Below are 20,975 nucleotides of genomic sequence, written 5' to 3'. Positions count from 1 at the left end.
TGCATGGAATAAAAAATGATAATATCCCTCGTTCTGCTGCATACATGTCGATTTTTTTTTTTAGTTGCCCATCATGAGTCTCACAATGTTATAGGTATGCGATGCTAAATCAGTGGAGTTCTTTTAAAGCACATAAACTCGGACACACACACAGACAGACAAACGGATATAGCATATAACATATAACATACGTATGGGCTCATCACCAGCAAGGTCATCTCAAACATTGCCTCAAAGCTCAACCAAAAAGTGCTTCTCAAACACATGCCTGACCTCTTCTCAGAACATAAGGCCTGCCGGATCTTGTTTGTATAGTTTGGAATGTCTCCATATCTTTTTTTAAGAGCAGTCTTCCTTTTTTAATGCAAACTTTTGCTCTGATCTCATCACGATTACTCCAGGCAAATGTACATTTCTTGAAGTCAGCAACCAAGTGTCTCTTCAAGTATGGACGCATTCAATGTATTCAATCAAGATCCTCGACAAAACGGACACACGACTCACCATACCAAAATGAAGCTTGTTTCAATGCAAAAATGTATAATAATCTTAATGAACAAATTGAATAAATATTTTGTTTTTGTACATGCTTCTTCTTTATACACTGGTGTAACATTAATTAAAATGAACCATGTGGTCCACGATTGAGATGGACTACCTACATTAGGGGTTGGTGCATGGATGTATTATAAGAACTGGATTCCAAAATTTCACCTTGAAGAAAAATTGCTGAACAAGCACATGAGCCAAGAAAGTTTCCTAGCTTCCAGGTTTCTGGATGACATCATGTACATTGAAAAAAAACCTTTTCTAGGCTCTGGAAACATTTAAAAATACAAAAACTTTATGGATTAAAAATTCTTGATACAAAGGGTAAAATCACTGAACTTATTTGCAATCAAAGATGTCAAAGGTTTCTCCTTGATGATTGTCAAAGTAGAAAATACTTCTCATGAGCACAGCCAGCGCCAAACCTAGTTCCATGAGTCCATCCATGGGTGGCTGATGTGTATAAATATATCCTATATATATCATCTATCATAGTTCATGTACTTTGATATCTTAATATACAGTTAATCATGATACATGTTGTAATATTAAGTACATACTTTTGAAAATTGATGGCATTACCAGTTCAAAGTGTGTTTTAGGCTAATTAAACTTCTATCCTCTTTCATTATGTTGAAGCAAAAATCACATTAATATCCTAAATTACTGTTATATGGTCCTCTGAAGCATAAACAAATATAACAAATAATTGGCAGTATCAGCCATCATTCATGTTTGGCAATGTGCTATTATTTGTTCCTGATATATCAGCAATAAGCTAATATTGGCTGATATATTGTATTAGCTATAATTTCCACAAAGCAGTCCTACACATTGATTTGCACAATGCCTAAACCACCCATATGGTATAAAAGTGATAGCTGCCACAGTATTAAAAGGTCTGGATCAACCTCTGACAGTTCATTGATAGCAGGGGAATTTAAATGTTTCATATTTAAGATTTCTTGCAAAACAGCAACACATTCAGAATCATTCATAAATTTTAGTTATTCATATGAAGAATAAATAGGTCACACTTTTGCCCACCGTGACATGAAGGTTTGCTGGAAACTGTTAAACTGTATATTATGTTACATCACATGACATTTTGACATGATTATTGAGATCTAATTCTACAGTTTTTCTGGATTCTCATTAGTCCACATTCACAATTTATATATTATAGCTGGTATCTGTAATAGTGGTTTGTTATTCGCCACTTACCATCATATTCATAAGGAAGCAATTTGCCATTTATTTTTTCATTTTGTCCATTAAATGTCAGAAAATAGTGAAAAACATTAATTACAATTGATGATTACAAGATGATGAATTGTTAGTCCAACCGACACAGTCCTCAAATACTCCACAGATTTCCAATTTACACTCAATCAAAACATCAGCATAAAAATCACATATTCCTTATCAGTTATAAAATATTAAGCAGCCTATGCAAGAACAGGCATAAAAAAGCAGCATTAACACATTTTATGATTATTACATTATTTTCAAAAGGTAATTTTATTACCTTTTTCATATGACAGGTTTGTATATTCTGTACACCTTCATGACCTTCATCTATCAATAACCGTGTCTTTACATATCCCAGGTTGTCCGGGGCGACTGGCAGACTGCTGACAAAGGGAAGCTGACTAGAGATGACCCAGATACATGCCACCTTATTATTTAAAAAAAACAAAAAAACAGCCTGCATGTGAGCTTTTCCTCATACTACTGAAACATGGGGCAGCTTTGCAGCGCTTCAGTAGCAGAGCTGTACTGGAGGACGTTGTCATAGAAACGAGTGAGCTCCTCTCTCACGTCCTTGGCAGCCTTCCCTCCTGTTCCCCGGTACTTCATAGAAAGCAGCTTGGAGCACAGGTAGTGGAGCCACAGCACGTTGGTATGGGGGTGGTAGTTACTCCAGTTATTACTGAGACAGACAGACGAAAAGAAAAGATCAATAAAACATGAGCACAATCATTCTGAGATGTCAGTTTAATATTGTGAATGAGGAGGATGATGCGCCAGAACGTGTCAGAATGAGAAATCAAAGGAATATCAATGATGGGGAAATTACATTTTTGTATACCTTTTATCAAACATCCCTAAAATCATAGATGTATGCTAACACTAAGGAAAGATTTAGGATTTCTTACTAATCAGCTCATATGTGGACAACATACTTTATTAATTCATTAAGGACAAACTCAAATCAATGAGTAATTCACTTGGGTCTCTTTTCCTATAAAAAGGTGTAGTTCTTATTGTACTGCTCCATGTCGCTCTGTGGCACAGAGAAACTCTATTTAAACCGATCCATAAATGCACTGACCCATTCTCCTGTCTCATCAGTCTGTAGATATCAAATTGGTAATCTCCCTGGCCCATGAAAAGCTCCTCATCCGTCGAAATGTCACAGGATACAGTCAGATCATCTGAGGAGAACAAAACATAAATGCTTTTCAACAAAATCCGATTAATTCAGCTGTACATAAAAAAAAGACTAAAAATATGAGAACAAGCGAGTGGGAGGTGGTGGGTGGAAAAACATCTGACCGATTTCTAGTCTGGAGAGAGAATAGTCAATGATGCGCACGAGCACTCCTTTGGTTTCCACAGTGTGGGTTGTTCCATTTAGGAGGAAGCTCCCCTTCTTTTGCTTGGTTGTTTTGACCAACACGTTGCCCCAGTGAAGATCCCTACAGAAAACAGCACAAAGAGATCAAGTTCCTGTTACAAGACAGCAACAAATCATCTATCATACCCACATCACCACTACCCACACCTTTTGTTCTGAATGCTACATTTCCCTCCTGCTGTGGCAGTAGGAGGAACTCTTGACTTAATTATGCATAAAATTACATGTGCACGCCTGAATGAAAGGCTTCAAAAAGTTTGTTGTTGCCCAAGTTATTGCAAGTTTATGATATTATATTTGGTTCTGTATTTAAGCCAACATTTTATTTTAAAATATCAAATGAAAGCCGTTTGTAGTTGTTGTTATTCACTGATTCTGCAAACAATCTGGGCTAAATACACTCAGTTTTATTTGGATGTATGATAAGAAATTGAATATCTTTGAGTTTTGAATGGTTGATCAAGCAGAAGAAGAAGAAGACATTTGCAGACATTTTTTTAAGACTTAAAATATATGTAGCAGTAGCATCATCCTGTTTGGTGTGTCCAAGATGAGATTCTTACAGACAATCACAGGTACAATCATTTGTGTATGTGTATTTGTGTGTTTACCTGTGTTCGAAGTTCAGCTGCACCTCAGCGACAGCCAAAGCCGCAGTGACTTGATGGAGGATGCTCTTTGCCACCACCAAAGATGTCAGCTGGATGACAGAAGAAAGGGTTCAGTAAAGGCCGCATTATGCACTTTAACACCAATCAAATAAAGTAAAGTTATAAGCTAATAATTAGAAGATACAGTTGCCTGCATTTTTTCCTAGTTAATACACCTAAGCCTAATTATTTCTGCAGAGGACTCAATTCGAGACACTATTCTTTTAATGCATGCAGTCTCTTCATTAATATTTGAGCACATTTTCATGGCAAGTCTGCAAGTTTGTGTAATGAGAGTGCAATGCTTGTGTTTGAAGACAGTACATGAAATTTTGGATAAAGAACAGAAACTGATACATATTTAAACTTACAAAGTCAAAAAACAAACAGACACACACACACACACACACAGTTTCAACATTCCCTTTAAAAAGGCCTGCTTCAGCCTTTGTAAGTTTTAAGGAGGTATTTTGAGCAGTCCCTGACAAGACTGATGACTGTTCATCGTCACAGCAGAATGCTGTATTGTAAAGTGGAAGTGCTGTTTTATGCTACTTTGATGTGTGTGTACCGTTCCATTGCTGTTCTCCAGGTCGGCGCCTCCAAACTCAAACTCCAGGATAATGAATAACTGATCCTGCTGAAAGAAATCTAAGCGAGGAAATGAAGAGAGATACAGTGAAAAAGACAAATATTGCCTGATCACACAGATAGATTATATTATCATTAAAGTCAGAGCATCTGGTAATAGACTTATTTTAGTTCCATTAACCACTGAAGCCACAAACATACTGTGATTCTCTCCATCAGGGAGTGTAAATTTAATGTGAAACAAATCTGAATATGCTTTTCCCCCCCCCTCACTAACCTGGCCTGTCATTCTCAGAGCATTTCTTTCGGTCAAAGGTGTCCCAGGCCTTCATGAAATCTGGAGGGTAGCATCCTTGGACGCAGTGGAGACTGTGAGCGAACGACAGAAAAGTCAAATCACGTTAAAACTGAAAAGTAGAGGTACAATGATTAGTAAAAAAAAAAAAAAAAAAAAGAAACTGGTGGTGACCAACTATTTTAATAATAATTTCGAGACATATTTTTTGAAAGAAATACTAAAATGATGAGAAATTTTAGGTTGCAGCTGGGGACATTTTTCATCATTTACTGACTTTTTAAGACTAAATGACTGATCGATTCATTGGGAAAACAACCCACAGTTTAAATCAGTAATGAAAATAATTGTCAGTTGCAGCTATAATTAAAACCACTGAGGCACAAGCAGAAAAAAGACAATAACAAACAAGGGTTAGGGTTAGTGCTTACTCATTGAGTCCAATAAAACCGTGAGTCTGGTTCTGCTGCTTCTCTTTTAGGCTGCTCAGCTCCCTGGTGGAAGAACACATCAGTGATCAGTTTAGTTTGTGTTGACCAGCTGTTGCATTAAAAACTAAATTCCCCAAAAACCTGATGTCTCAACTCAAAGCATACGTGGGAAACCATTAAACTGGGACATTGAGAATTTGTGAACTTCCACAAAACATTAGGGTTATAAATAGAGTCTTCATTTGCTGTCACTTATATTAATATAAAAATATGTTACTGCACAAATAACTATTATTTACTTTGAGATAATAATCTCATGAAGAATCTCTCCAAAGGTCTTCTGGTCCTCTCCGTTCACCTTTTCACTGCCCTCCAATGGAATGATCTGTCAGCACAAGAAACACTGTTTTACTACTGAATATTCAATGGTTCTGTTTATATACAGTATGTACATCATAAAGTTAGATCTAAAGGCAGCACAGCGCACATACACACACATACGTACTTTGAGAGCAACCGTGTCTCCTGAGGCATTGGTGGTGGAGAAGACCTCACCAAAGGTCCCCTCACCAATCTTCACACACCGTTTCATACGCTCAGGGAGAATACACTCCTCCCAAGAAAGAGGGCCCTGCTGGCCGCACTCTGCATACACCTTCTCTGCATCCGACAGATCTTCATCCTCATACACAACCTGTATGAGAAGACGAGAGAGAGGATGTTACAGGCATTAACAGGAAAGATATTTCTAAAATAAGATCCACATGCAGTCAAACTACAAGTACTACTACTAATAATAATAATAATAATAATAAAAATAAATTTGTATTGCACTTTACATTTCAACAATCTCAAAGTGCTAATAGTATAGTATTACAGTCTGTAGAGCACAGCGACAATGAAGTAGTGCAATCTAGTCTATAATGGACCATCTGCAAAGTGTTTGTTTGTGTACATCTGTGGCTGTGTTTCATTTGCATTTTACTGTCACTAGAAAGTCAGATAGTCAGCAGCCCACACATACCAGCTAACACTGGATAAATGTACGCTTGACATAATCATTAGGCACAAAAACATACTGAAAACTAAGTCACAGCTGCATGTGGCTTCTTCAAAGTCATCCTGTATATGGCATTTGCATTATGGGCGCTCTCATAGCTGCAGATGGGTTTCCTACTGGAGAATTGAAGTTCTGCAGCTGTGACTGGAGGCGTTTGGAAAGCGACGGCCGCATAGGCGTGGCAAAGAGATCCTGGCTGAGGTCTGCTAGCCCCCCTCGGACAGGAGTACCTGCCACTGACAAACTCCTCGGAGTGAGTAGCACTGGAGAGAGGAAATGAAGAGAAAGAGTCAGAATTAAAACTAGAGCGAGCAGAATAAAGATCAAATAAGGTTCTTTGTGACTGCAGAGAAAATTACATTACCCATGCCTTTGCGATGAACAGAGAGAGCAGCTTTGAGACGGCTCCAGGTGTGGGTGTTAGGTGTGAGGTCAGCCAACATAGATGAGTAGTTGAGCCGACTCACTCTCATCGGGGTGTTGAAATTCATGGTAGTCCCAAACAGCTCCTTCACACAGGATGGATATGATAGTTTGTCAATGAGTATGACTTACCTCTAGTGATACGTTGCCAATGTGGACATTTTTAGTTTTTATTTGCTCAGGTTTTGAGAGCTTGCCAAGACTGAGAGGAATGAATTCTGTTTGTGATGCTGAAAGCAATGAAAAATAAACACTCAACACAGGAAACCTGCGCAGTTCTCGTAGTTAGTGAGAATTATGCACAAATTTTACTGTCATCTTTCTAGTTCTGAATTACTTTTCTCTGATCATAAAAAAGAAATATGAAAGTTTCTACCAGGACACTGTTGTGGTTTAGTTTTTTTTAAATGGTCATTTAAAATGTGCTAAAAATAATCCGTTGACTACCATTACATGAGCGTGCTGACATGAATCTTAGATGAGGGTATCTCAAACAAATGGGTGTAAGTGTAGACACCACTGAAGATAATCAGGTAGCTCTTTTTTAAATCATTTATGTGAACCAAACATTTACTACAGTCTGACTTATATTGCAACATTACATCATGTAGCAGCGTAATGTAATAATCACTGATACTCTCTTATTAACCCAGAAACTTCATAATCTTCTCTGATTTTCTGTGTATAATAAACCTTTCAGTGGAAATGATGCTCTATACACTAACAAGGTCGCAGATAATAAAAAAAATATTTGACACAAAAACCACGGGAAGAAACATTTAGTGATACATTTTTGAAAGCGTTGCTGAAGGTCCTTTTTTACCAGGAATATAAAAAATATCAAAAACGTAAAAATGCTTTAGAAATTCCGTTATAAATCGAAACCTTGCTGATGAATTTTAAGTGCCCGACATCTGATTGACCTGAATTTTCCTGTGAAAACCAATCACAGCCCTGTGGTCAAGGCACCAGGAAAGAATATGGCGGTTAAACTGCAGGTGTACAGCATCTGATTTAAAGGGCTGCAGCTTACAACTACTTTCATAATAAGTTAATCTACTTCACTTTCTGTCACCTAACTGAAAAATAGTTGAAAAGATGCTTATTTTCACTGACAATCACTTACCAATGACCAAAACTGTTATCAATAAAGTGATGTATCAATGGACGTTCAATAAATGGACATAATGCTTCAGCAGTATTGTGCTCGTGTGGATGCTGTTCTCACCTGCCCCTGTTTGTGATGAGTGGAGATCAGCTCGCTGATGCTGCAGTCCACGGCTGTGTTAGCGCCTCTCTGTGCAGTCCTGCTCTTGAACATGTGTGCGCTGGCACCGTTTTTACTTTTCCAGCGATTCACGCTCAGACCGCTCACACCAGCCTTCCTGGTTGTCCCCGGTCGGTCGGTGGAAGTGGAATTGCTCCTCCTTTTCTTTTCTTTAGGAGCAGCAGAGGTATTTTTTCTTTTATGGAGAACGGCACTGGCATTTTTTACGTCTGTGTCCGAGCTCATATCGTTCCCAGAGGTAGTTGAGCCCCTCTTTTTCATACTGACTTTACAGTGATTAGTGTCACTCTCAGACTGGTGGTCGCTCTTTGTCGTTTCATAACTGGCTGAATCTGACACAGCTGTGGGGGAATTAAGCTGCAGACTTTCTTTCTGAGACAAAGTTAAATTCTTTGTCTCAACAATGAGTTTGTTAGTTAGACATTCCTCCTTCAGCGTCATCCTGAGTGTCTCCAACTCATCAGATTGTGTCTGAGTGACTGTGCTGTTGTTTGTCGACTGTCTAATGACCATCATTCTCTCAGCGACTCCTCCTGAACGGTCCAGCTCTTCAGTACCCTCAGTGTTATGTGTGCAGTTATTTTCTGACTGATTTCCATCTGGATTAACAGACTTACAAGCCAAACCTGCCTTTCTGAAGCCTTTAGGCTGCTGAACAGTCTCATGTGACAACGCCATTGCTTTGAGCTGAACCATGCATTTCTTAGTAAGACATGTGCTCTTTACAGCTACAGCCTCCTCTGCAGTAGACAGTGTTTTCATGGGACTGTCGGCTGATGACTCTGTGTCCTTGACGAAGTCAACACTGGTGTCTATGCAGTGGGTAGATTCATGTTGAAGAACTGATGCTGACTGCTCCATGCTGGATTCGACTGCTGATGAGAGTTCGGCTGACTGCTTATAGTCAACTGACTGTGAAAGATTAGTGATTTGACTGTTGGTCACTGAAGACTCAAAACTATTTCCTACCTTTGAATGATTACTGGTTGAACTGTTATTCACAGATGAATGAAGACAAAATTGTGGTTTTGAAGATGACAACGGGTCGACAGTGTGACCACTGTCCACAGACCGCGAATGTTCATTTGTTGGCTGGATGTGGTCTGTCCTTGAATGCCCCAAACAGGATGAGTAGGTTGTTTCACTGCAAAGCTGAGTCATAAAGAGTTTGTCAAATCTCTCCAGCTCCACTGTGCAGCGCCACCTCAAACATTGCTCCTTCAGAACTTCTATGAGCCACTCTAACCCTGCTGCTGCCGACACAAAACGACTGCTGCTTTCACTGTCTGTAAAGAGTGGATTCAGACTTGGTAATGTCCTACTATTCCTGGTGTTTGAGTCTTCACCGTAGCTTTTGGCTACCTCACTACAGCTGCTTGTCTTATTCCTGTCCTTCACCTGCACAGGGGGTGGTGTAGTGTGTGGTTGTCCTGGTGAATCCAGGTCTTCTTGGAATGTGCTCAAGAGACCAATGCAGCTTACTGACATGGACGGAGGAGAGGACTGATCATTGATGGGAAAAGGTTTAACGTGTGGCCTTTTGCTGAAGGAGGTTGCAGATGGTGTGGAGCAGAAGATGGGTTTCCTGGAGACGGGTCCAAGACTGTGGTCTGCTGACTCATTGAGGGATATCTCTCGGAAAGTGTTAGTGGCAAAGCTGCCTGTCCCTGCAGCATTCACCGACTTCTCCACACTTGAAAGCAAACTTGGCGGGGGAACCCTCCTCCTCTTGGAAGGCTGAAGAACTCGACTGCCACAGAGGCCTCCTCCTGCAGAAGTAAAGTCATCTGAAGAGTCGAGTACACTCACAGTCGCTTTGGGGAATTTGGATTTGGTGGAAACTGCACGTCTGCGGCGGGTTACAAAGCGGCCCGTGGAAGGAGGATGAACACTGGGGAAAGAGTAGAAAAGGGGAAAAGAGCTAATTGATACAGCAATTACTGAGGACATTTGTGTAACACACACTTCAGCTAATTAACAGCGGGACCAACACACTGGCTGGATGAATACTTACTTAGAGGCTCTCTTCATTTGAACTGAAGTTTTGTGAGATTTTGAAGAAAACCTTGAGTCTTCCTCACTCTCGCTGGTGATTGAGTCATGCTGCCTTTTCCGTCTCACGGTTGTTGGGACAGAGACGAGCCTGCTTTTCCTGTCGACACACAGAGACAAAGATCATTTCAAAAATACAGACAAAAAACTTAATCAAATTAATGATGCTATCCCAATGACCCACTAGCGCTATCAGCATATCAAAAACACATAAGTAAGTAACACCAATGTACAACCACAAGTGCAGGTGTTTTATTTTCTAACATTTAGAATCTGTCTATCTTTTGCGCAGATTACATAACCAAACTACTCTTTTTGGCTTTTTACTCGTGAAGCTTTTATTCCACTTTCTTTTCCTTCAGATTTCAGTGGGTCAACACCAGCACTTTGCATTATAACTGCTTGTATCTCCTTGGTTGATAAAGTATGTGTGGCGCGCAGGTGGTCGAGTGGTTAGTTGCCATGTATGCAAAACAAAAAAAAAATTCAGAAGGTACTCCCTCTCAGTAATATAATAATCCAATTGGAAAAACATGTCATATTCAATACTTGCTTAATTATCAATTGTCTGTCAAACATTCCAAAATGCATTGTTGTCTTCTTGAAAGCTTTACCTTATAGTACAAGACAAGTTAACTGGCTATTTGAGTGATAAATAAACCTCAATTTATTTGATCTTTGGCCACTTTATGGGCAGAAAAACATCAAAACAAGCTGACAGTATTCATATGGATATTTCTCTGCGCTTTCTTGTCTCAGATAACTCCTGCTGACAATGGTTCTGCCCATACCAGCTGCTTGTTTGTGCACATACCTGGTTGTCTTGCTCTGCTGAGCAGGCTGACGTTGGGGAGGAGGGGGAGGCTCAATATACTCCTCATCGCTGCAGTTTTCTGCCAGGCGCTTGGTTTTTCTCTTGGCAGGACGGTCTGCTTTACCTCTATAAACACTCGTCTTCCTTTCCCTAATAATTAAGAAAAGATTAAAACGAACAGATGAGCAAGTATGCATATAAAGAATGAGTGAGCATGTCCGTAAGAAAACTATAAGACATTCTTCAAGCACATCAAGGATATCTTTTCAACCAAGGTATGGACAACATATTAATGACCATGTAAAAGAATCACAAATTGAGTGATAACTAAAAGTTTACTTTGCACAAAATGCTTATTCCTAAAAATAAAAAAAAGAAAGCAAGCTGCCAGCTGCTTTTGAGCTCACAGACCTGGTTTTCTTGCTCTGCTTGGCAGGTTGAGGACAGGGAGGAGAGGGGATGAAGACATTATCTTCATCGCTGATATTCTCCTCATCATCACTCTTCTCTGTTAGATATAACATGGCATTCTTCTTGGCAGGACGCATAGCTCTATGACTAGCAACAGCAGTCTTCCTCACTCTTTAGACATGAAAAAGGTAAGAGAACATGAGGAGCAGAACGGATGTGATATTAAGGATGAGAGCAAGAATATCAGGAAAATATTCACACCCTTAAATGGTAATTAGCTAATGATGAGTTGGTTATTTCAGGCGCTGAATTATTTGGTCTGTGTAATATTCTAGGCCCAGTGGCTTTGTTTGTTTATGTTTGTGTACTCTTCAGTGTATTTCACATCTTCACACCTTTGAATGATTGATGTTTTTTTTTGTTTTTTACTGACAGCACTTCACCAGTTACTGTAGGGGTTTGTGTACTTGAAGAGCCTGATAAATAATTGATTTTTTAAGCATCTTTTGGTATATTGATACTTGACATTTACAATGATATCATGATATTCTGCCAATTAGAATATAGCCTTAAAATAATATCACAATATTTCCGCGATAATGATATTCTGATAATGATTTTTTTTTTTAACATAATGATCACTTAAACATCTACAGACTGATTTTTATCTGGATCTATTACATTTCTTTAAAAGGACCAAAATAAGGACTAAGTTGGACAGTTTACAGCAGAGAAATAAACTGTCAATCCTCTGTGGTGGATACATTTAGTCATAGTTTTCTAAACAATTCTAAAATATATCTTTAGCATTTCTATACTGTCATTTCTTGTGTATTACTGGCTGAGATATGTGCCAATAGCAACATATCTGTGATATGCTCAAATCTGATGATTATATCAGCAATGTGGTGAGGCTCTAACTTGAAGAAAGCAGTTCAAAAGAATAAAGACGTGTATTTGGCATAAAAGACGTGTGGTGTAGCATTTTCTGAACACGATAAAGTGATATTTAGTAAGAAAGTTGTATCTGCTTGTTCCCTTTTTATGTTATCTCTGTATGTCTTCTTATAAGTACAATATGAGATTCAGAAGGTGGTAAATTAATAACAATGTATTAATTGACAAACACCTGGTTTTCATGCTGTGCTGGGCAGGTTGAGGACAGGGAGGAGAGGGGATGAAGATGTTTTCTTCAGCACTGGTATTCTCCTCATTATTGCTATTCTCACGCAGACATAGCATGGCATTCTTCTTGGCAGGACGGACAGCTCTACGATTAGCAACACTAGTCTTCCTCCCTCTAAGATATGAAAAACAGATAAAAACATGAGAAGAATAGATGTGATGTTAAAGATGGTGAGAGCAAGAATATCGAGTATTTACACAAATAAATGCTAAGAAATTGGCCTAATTAACACTGCTTCAGCCTATTTTATAACTTTAGACTTTTAAACATTGATGTTTTTACTGATGACACTTTACCAGTCAGGGTTTATTGTACTTGACATAGAGCCTTATTAATAATGGATGTTTGACACTTGTGATGTAGTATTTTCTGAACAGGCTAAAGTGATATTTTGTAAGTAAGTTCATGTATATCTTGCCCTACTTTTTCAAGTTTCAAGCAAACTTTTGATTAAACCTTAATTCTACTACATGAAAGTTTTTTGTTTCGCTTTTTCTTTGGCTGGCGACTGAAGCAAATCTACCAGTTATGTGCATCAACATTTGGCTGGTGTCTGATACTAATTTTCTGCCCTAGCTGTCATTAATTATCATCTAACTTACAATTACCCTCAAACCTGCCCCTGTAAATGTACTGCCTATTTAAAATGCAATATGAGATTCAGTAGTGAGTAAATGCATGAGAAGACAATATATTAATAGGAGGAATGACGCCCTAAAGTCTGGACACATTCATTTAAAGAGAGAACGTGTGATTGTCATTGTGACTGGTGCTGCAACTTACATGGGAGGCTCGGGCTGGAGCTGGACTTAAACCTACCTTGAGATCGCGGCTTCAAACACTGAGATATCTCCCTCCGAGGAGGCAGTGCTGTCGAAGGCCTGTTTGCGGTGGTCAGGCAAAATCCAGGCCGACATCTGTCGCCTCTGCCTGCCATACGTCTTCAGATATAACGGCTTCCGTTGTTCCATGTTTGAAATGACAGCGGCATCAAGTTCACCCACAAAGCTCGACCTTTGCTAACTGTGCTGTGCTGATAAAACTATCAACGGTGTTATCGACAAACCTCATTAAAACTACATGAAATTAGAAGTTTAAAACCATCTTTTTGTGTGTTTCATAGAGGGCTGTGCTGCTGCGCCGTACCCGCTTCTTGTTCTGGTTCAAACTGCCGGACACCGATCTGATTGGTCAAAAGGCGGTGATGATGTGATGAAAGCGCCACCTAGCGGGTCGGAGTAATTCTTCTTCTCCTTTCTTCTACGTCTACTTCTTCTTCTTCTTCTTCTTCTTCTTCTTCTTCTTCTCATATTATATTGGAGATGAAGGAGGAGGAATCATCTCTTTTTATTATGTGTGTACACCAGGGGCGATCAGACCTTTAAGGGGGCTCAGCTCCTAATGAGAATTTGACATACAAAACCCTGCAAGTGTTCAAACCCCCTGCTAAATTACTAATTTCACTGGATAACGTAAATTACATCAATACATAGTAGAGTATAGGCTAATGTATGATTATAATGGTTCAGAATAAATCAGATTTCTACAGAGAGGACTCTAAGATAGTTAATGAACCCTGAGGGAAAGATTATATTCATGATAGAACTATCCAAAGTACATGGAACCTGTTGAAATAAAACCATTTGAACCTGTAGCATAAGTGTCTCATCTCTTACAGACAGGCACAAAAATAATTAAAGTTGTATAAAGTAATTTTGAGGGAAAAAATACAATAATAATTTGCTTAATTTTAGGGGTGCTTAGATCAAATTTAGGGGTGCTTGAGCATCCATAAAAAGGGTCTCAAATTGCATACGTATATGAAACATATTTCCAACACAGAGGAAGAACACACAGAAATAAAAACACAATACAAATAAATCAGAATAATGATAAAAAAAATACAACAACAACATCAATATTAAAAATATATGGTCCTAGACTACATAGTGACAGTCACAGTTAAAATCTAGAGAGTAGAAGTATGGTGGTCCTCGGTGATTCTTGAAAGTCTCTCGATAGTGGGAGAGAATCGAATGGGGGGAGGAAGAGAATTGGGGCAGAAATAGAGGAAGCCCCCATAGCACTTAGTCCTGGATCTGTGGTCAGATGACCTCAGTTCTCTGCCAGTGTGATATGGGGGCAGGAGTTATGTAATATACAATAGAGCAAGACCATTCAACACCTTGTAAACAATCATTATTTTAAAATCAATTACAGGCAGCCAGTGTAGGAGGTAACTATACATCCACAAGAACCATTATTTCTGCTCATATTTTGCACAACTTTTTGTATTCTTATCATTCACATGTCAGGTAATGTATACATAGCCTCAGTATTGCAAAGTTTATAATGTATAACATGTATATAGACTGATCATTTCTCTCTCTCTGAATCGTATCTCTTTATGGAGGTTAACTTAAGTTAGTACAGTGTGACCATGCAGGTGATACAAATAATGCAGTAACAAGGTGTTACCACCAGGTGTCATGATAGTATTAGATGAGATTGCAATATACTTTATGTGTACTGTACAGCACTTCCATATCTATATCGTAATTACTTTCATATTGCCTTTGTTGTTATTGTTTATGTTGCTCTTTTAAGATTTAAATATGCCCTTCAGACATGTTATAAGATATATAAAATCCTCTGCTTAGAATAAAAAAATCTGTCTGATGTGTTTTTTTCCACAAAAAAGTCTAATTACCTCATTCAAATCTGAATTCCCCATTATTATAAAATCCATAATCTGAATATGCAAGATTAATGTGATGAGAATTAAAGATAATTTATTAAAATATATTTAACCTAATACAGTCATTGATTTTAGAGGAACATACACACTGATGGACAAGTGAACACTAAGATTCAACCTGACGATGTCTGTACCAAATTTATTGGCAGTAAAGATATTTTTTAAAAGTACTCTGTAATGTGTCTTTAAGGCACATGGTGGCCACCCTGTATTGTCCCAGTTGGCCCTCTTTGCCTTCAGTGAAAATTGGACTCTTAACAGTAATTAGTTTATGGTTGAGCAGATTCATACTAATATCAACAAATCCTGTGTACAGTGTTAGCAATTATTTTTCAAAGCAGAGACATGGCTTGCAATTGCTATAATTACTTTCCTTCCTTCCAGCCACTAGTTGCCCCCCATTTATTTCTGTGTGCTATGAAAATCAACTTGCAAAGGCTTGAAAGTTGCTCTAAGGTAATCCAATTACCTACCTTGTATGTGATCCCAGAGTAGCCAATAATAAAATGCTTTACACCATTACAGTGCTGTGGGAATATTCCCTGGTGAATTTTGATGCAACACTATATTCAGCATGAGGGCAGGATGAGGTCAAATGCATTTGTTTTTTTCATTATACAGAACCAGTCAAAAGTCCCCTTTCACTTGAATGAGAAAGTCTGTCCAAACTTTTAACTGACACTGTAAGTGAAGACCTTTTTATTCAGTCTATCTTTCTCTTAACCTCTCTGCCTCTACAACATAGCAGTGTATGTAGAGACTCAGTCTTGCTCTTTACATTAAATAACATTTACATTAAGTTACATTACATTAAGTAATTATTACACTCTGATAGTGGTGTATTTATGTGGGCTGATATTTTGATATTTCTTTCACATATGTTTATTATTGGATGGCAGCACTGGTTTGTGCATATTGGATAATGACACATTTACGCATCTGATAATATTTTAATAAAAACCTACTTTGAATGTTTTGATTTAGAAAACAATGAATGATAAAAGAAATTTGTTGAAAATTCTTTGGATATTTTGTAGCATACTCTGTTAAAAGTTACAGAACATAGCAAAATCATTGGACATCACTGCTCTTATGGCAGTTGATCATTAAATGCATAACTACTACACTACCCAATTGTGTAAAAGTATTATGTCTTATCATTTCTATACTACTGCAGTACTAGTATGCTGATGTTTCTGCAACATATGCTATAATATATAAATTTCCCTCATATCAACACAGTTGACTATTTACTTATGTATATGATAGCAATCAAATTATTGTCATTAAACATTATATAATAGGTGATGATAATCTAGAGCAAATAACTTTCTTTAATATGATAACCATTTCCTTACGATAAGTTAAAACACACACACACACACACACACACACATAACTGGTTAAAGAGTAAGCCTGTTTTTCTTATTATTATTATTGTTATTATTATTATTATCTAATTTTCTTTAATTGAATATATGCACATATTGTAGCACAGTTATACATATAGTTTGTGTATATTCACATTTGCATTTTATAACAATCAGTAGAAAGAAATAAAGAAAAAATAAATAAACACATTGTGTATTTGAGCAACAAGGACTCAAAAGACTTTGACATAGCCTATAGTTCATTAACAGAATAATTATTCTTGGACAACACCTGTATGGATGACAAATAGTTAAAAGTAAAATAGTAAAAGTTCAGGAGGGATCACAGTTTTCATTTACCCATAATGATAATTATGTTTACCATATCCAACACCTTAGCTGGAAGACCACCCATAAAAACCTAAACTTGAAATAGATCAATGTAAGATTGCAGTCCAGATCTTTAACCAGCTGTACAAATCCTGCCAAAAGTGCAATGTTACCAGGGCCTTCTACTTTATCGTTACTGATAACCAGTAAAAGGAGTTTCAAAAAAATAATAAATAAATAAAAAATCACAGCGAACCGGAGCGTTTGCTTCCGGAGCAGCGTCCCCCGGTTCCCCCTGCCGGAGAACAGCGGCATCTGGGAGGGAGGAGAAAAGAAACAAGCTGAGAGAGGGAGGAGAGAGGGAGAGAGAAAAAAAAAAATAAGACTGGAGCGCAGCGAGGAGGACGTGAACACACTGGAAGAAGCGGAGGTGAGTGATGTGATATGCTGAGTATTTTCTCCTGTATACGGGTCTGGACGGTCGCCTCGGCTCCTCTATAGTCTCCCTAACAAACCTTTTTAAAGACTGCGGACGTGAGTAACTTTCCATATTGTTCAGGGCGGCATCTCAGAGGCCCGCTGTGTGGCGAACAAGTCGGGAAGGTGGGGGAGAGGAGACTGGGAGGCTGTGGCGGCAGATGGGGGGGATTTACGGGACCCAGCAGTGTGTCTCCTTTGAAGCTTTTTGACACTGATTTTTGTTGCTTGTGTTTATGGACACAGCCTTTAACGGAGCTCTGTCGTCAGGAGACAGCCGCTGACCACCGCTTTGTTTTAAGGTTAGCTGCTGCTGCTGCTGCTGCTATGCTCGGGGCTTTTAAGGCTAAACACGCATGAATATGGATACAAGAGGGCTGCGAAATAACATGTCTATAACCTCAACACTCTTAAACTTATGTCCTGTTTATGTAGAAGGCCTGGAAGTGTTTGGTAAACTGACCACCAGTCAGCCATTCATCTAAACTTAAACAACTAAGCAAAGCAAAAGATGTGCATACTATTAGAACAAGCTTGTAAAGTGTGCCTCATCCCATTTATTAAGCTTATTGAACTAATCAGTTTGTTACTACTTTCTGTTCTTTAAAGCTGATTATTCAGGTCAAAATGTCACAAATCGCATCTATCTCTACCAAGTTTCTGCCAGAACTTGCATAATATTAAAAACTAAACAGGCTGGTGACACTAACACCATGACTTGGCACTAAGTAGGGTCATTTATTTGTAAAGTATGTGGAGCTATTAAAGTATGATGAGCTTTATGATTGAATCATTTATTATATTAGATTAAATTTGCTGGTTAATTGCTAAAAGTAAGGAGTTACATGCCCGAGGTGACTCAAGCAAATGATGTGATATCCTCAGGTTAGTTGTTCTTTCTGATGGATACAACTCTATTTAATATACAATAATGTAAAACATAGAAAAGCAGAAAAATCCCTTTAAATTGAGAGAATCTGGATCTGGCAAATGTTTGGCTTTTTTTCATGTCCGTTGATTGACTGATTTATTAAAGGACTAATGGTTTCAGCACCAGAAGCCCGACAGGTCAGTACATCCTATACTTTGGTGCCCATCCAGAGATGCTCCAGCAGTGCCTGACTTGCATCTGCGCCCTGTGTCTTTCCTACGCAGGTCCGTGTTGCCCTACAGTGTAAAGTAATAAAGAGGTTCATTGTGAAGCAAACAAGCATAAAGGGTATTCTCTTGATTTGCACACATTACGTGGAGTCTGCAGATATAGGGTATGTAGGCCCCTGGGGAGTGAGGCTGAGACTTGTATTGGTGCATGGTGCTGGCTGGACGTGGCCGGGCTAATTGTTTGCAGCCTTTTCGTTGGTTGTTTCTGCCAGGCCCAAAAGATAATACGCCTGTTTGTTTTATACAAACATGGAGCGCCTTAATTGCTTGTTTATGCTGTGTGCTTTTAGGAAACTAGTGAATGATGCTGAATAACTTTCCTGTTTTCTATTTCTTGGAGGTAGGCAGGGCAGAGATAGAGTTCAGATATGTTATGATTGTGCATAAAGACGTAGAGGAGGAGCCACTGTTAACTTTGCCTTTCAGAACCATTCATTCAGGTGAGTATTGGTGTGTGTGTGTGTGTGTGTGTGTGGCAGGGTTTGTCATTGCATAATAAAAATGTAAGAATTTGTGAAACAGGTCACAGTGCTCTGGAGGGAGAAGTTGTTGACAATCGCATGAATTACCAAAGGACCCCGTTGGCTGTTTTCGGAGTGCACCACTGAGGTTTCTATCCCTCTTGTTTTACCCCGTCTCCCCTGGCTGTCTCTCCTGGTGACACAGCCTCTCATGCATTTGTTTTGCATCGCATTTTTTTCCACGAAGCATGTACCTCCTTTTTATGCACCTTTTCAAGTGTGCATTCATAAAACAGCATAACCTGTGAATGACACTAAGGAAGGAGAGAGAGCATCATGTCTTGCAATGAAAACCCTTCTTGTATTGAACTGTTCTGCGTGCACACACTGATAGTAAACACTGGCTATTTTAAGGCCGTGGTTATGGTGGTTTTATAACCTTTAAGTTCAGCTGCAAGCGTTGGTTTGGTGAGTTTATTTGTGTAAAGCCACAAGAGTGAATGTGCCACTCACTGTACCACCATAGATGAAATGCTGCACTGTCATCCTCCCTGCTTTCTTCGTCACTCCCTACCTCCCTACCTCACTGCCCTCCCTCTCTATCTCTCCAGTCCAGCACCCTTGCCCTGGCTAGCTTGATCCAGACGTGTGTGTGTGTGTGTGTGTGTGTGTGTGTGTGTGTGTGTGTGTGTGTATGATGTCATTGCTAATTGCTGAGGGCTCTTGGGCTGTTAAGTTGTCTTTTGCTCCATCTTTTCCCTCCATCCCTCTTTCCCCTCTTCATTTTCTCTCTCTGTCTCGCTCTCTGTAGCATTTCTATACAACGCCAGAGTTGCTGAGTGCGGAAAAAGTGACTCGGACATTTATGGGCCAAGTTTTTGGCCCGAGCACTGCAGGCTTTTTCTTGGGTGCTTGTCTGTGTGTTTGTTTTGCTTTTGTTGTCTTTTATGAAAGCGCCTCAGTTTCAAGATGGCCCCTGCTCGAGTTTTGGTAGCTTCTGTCACTTCTCCGAGAGGTGAAATTAAAGGGAGAGGAATCACAGACATGCATTCACACGTACTGCACACTGTATACATGGACCAAAATAGCAATTCGGTAATGTAAGCAGTCACCTTGTGAAGCCGGGAGCACTCGAGACACCCAAAATATCCTGTGATATCTTCTCTAGCAGTGAATTACTCTGCAGACTGGAAGTAATTATGTTGGCCAGGCTTAAATGTGTGTGTGTATCTCTTTGTGTGGTGACGGGACTTTCTTGCCTCGCAGCACCAACCTGTGAGTCTGTGTGTGGTCGAGGTCATTCACAACAGCTGATGAGAAAGGATGGTGAAAGCATGCATGGGCACAATTTCTGCGTGTGTGTGTGTGTGTGTGTGTGTGAGCAATCAGATAAAGAGTACGGAGATCTGTTATCACCAGCCTGCTTCCCCTGTGAAACAATACCACTGGTCCGCCCTTGACCAAACGTGTGTGTGTGCACGCGTGTGTATGTAGGCATGTGCGTGTTTGTGTGTGTGACCAGATTGGACAGATGAATGATGAATTAAGGACAACAGAGAGTAGATTCATTCCAGGCTGTCAAGTTGGCAAGATCACCACACTGCAGTTTGTCTGTGTGTATTTGTGTGTGTGTTGTGTGTGTGTGTGTGTGTGTGTGTGTGTGTGTGTGTTTTGTCAATCTTTTTCTCCATCTCATTCTCTTCACTTTCTCTGCGAGCCCCCTATCGATGCCTCTCAATAGGGTTATTGTGCCCACTGTTAAGCAGGCTGCAGTGTGTGTGTGTGTGTGTGTGTGTGTGTGTGTGTGTGTGTATGCATTGTTGTTGCAGGGAGCAGACAGCCGTGAGGTGTGTTTGAACAGAGAAGGAGCACAGAGGCCCTGTTCATCCTGTAGGGTGTGAAACTGAATGATCAGGCCCCCTTTCTCTCTTTCCATCTGTCCTTCTGTCTATCTGTCTGTCTCTCCCTTTCTGACAGTTGTTCAGCCACACACTCATTTCTCCTCCCCCTTTTGCTCAGTTGTACTT

Source organism: Scomber japonicus, chromosome 2 (assembly GCF_027409825.1).
Source record: "Scomber japonicus isolate fScoJap1 chromosome 2, fScoJap1.pri, whole genome shotgun sequence".
Classification (NCBI taxonomy): Eukaryota; Metazoa; Chordata; class Actinopteri; order Scombriformes; family Scombridae; genus Scomber; species Scomber japonicus.
This window is presented reverse-complemented; position numbering follows the sequence as displayed.